Source organism: Aplysia californica, unplaced genomic scaffold (genome assembly GCF_000002075.1).
Source record: "Aplysia californica isolate F4 #8 unplaced genomic scaffold, AplCal3.0 scaffold00250, whole genome shotgun sequence".
NCBI lineage: Eukaryota > Metazoa > Mollusca > Gastropoda > Aplysiida > Aplysiidae > Aplysia > Aplysia californica.
The window spans coordinates 10,058-11,176 of record NW_004797520.1 but is presented as its reverse complement, the minus strand read 5'-3'; the positions used below and the strand labels follow the sequence as shown (position 1 = coordinate 11,176).

Sequence of the window (1,119 nt, the reverse complement as noted above, 5' to 3'; positions counted from 1 at the left end):
TGAACAAGGGGCAAAAACTTTACCTCCAATTTTCTCAAAACAGCATTTTTCGGGATAGCCCCCTTGTGCTTAAAAGCGACCATTTCAGGTCATTTAGAGAGCCAACTTTGACCATCTGCCTTTAATAACCAATCTGGACTGAAAGAGATACAACATCCCAGCAGACAGACCGAGATACTCGATACAAATTCTCCCCACATGGGAATCAAACTTGGGTCTTCTGCGTGCGACGATGACAAGCCTAACTGCTACACCACAGATGCCAGTTATAAAGACCCAAAAACCCAAAGGTTTCTTTCTTTAGTTTTAGATTTTTTATGGCACTTGCAATGCAATAAGGTCATATAAGTACCGAAGATTAGAAGTGTTACAAGTGAGAAACAACCACAAAAAAGGAGGAGAGATGAGGGCGATAGATGTTCGGTAGAAAAGAAAGAGCAATCAAACCACACCAGAGCACCCGCCAAGTACCCACACCCCAAGGTTTACCTGTGAGCAAAAAATAAGTAGCAGAAGAGACCCTAGCAAATCACCCTATGACAAGATGAAAGTCTGAGCACGTTAGTTTTCCATCAAGTTTTGCTTCAATGCAAGAAGCTGGTTGTAGCTTTTAAAAGAAAAAGAATGCATATAGATGTGAGGTGTGCTGACAAAATGAGTTACTTCTCGCAATGCAATCCACAAATGGAAATATTTGCCAAAAATCGACACTTGGGTCAAATTTGCAAATTTTCTATTGATGCGGTATTCTTTAAGTATAATATTAATAATAAGCCTTTTATTATTTCATACTTATAAATTGTAAAAACTTCACCTATAAGGGTGACATATCTATTTCCATAGGTCTCGAATCCGAGAAGAAACTCATTTTGTCAGCACACCTCACATATTTCTGATATATAAAAGATGCACATAACAAAATACAGATACAGATGCATATTAACGGGGTTACCTCAAAATACTGTTGCTATATGAAAGACATTGTAGCATACAGTTTTCATTAACTATTTCTCATTAGGGAGAGAGAGAGAGAGAGAGAGAGAGTGAGGGAAGGAGGGACGGAAAGAGGGGAGGAGGGGGGGGAAGAAGGGAAGGGAAGAAGGGAAGGGAAGAAGGGAA

The 1,119-nt window shown here is 39.6% G+C and overlaps 1 protein-coding gene across 1 annotated transcript in view; it reads right to left on the bottom strand.

The window, feature by feature from the left end:
- Positions 1-1,119, bottom strand: part of LOC101851740 (suppressor of tumorigenicity 7 protein homolog) — a gene marked incomplete at its 5' end in the record, with an annotated part of 18,117 nt that overhangs the window by 10,892 nt on the left and 6,106 nt on the right.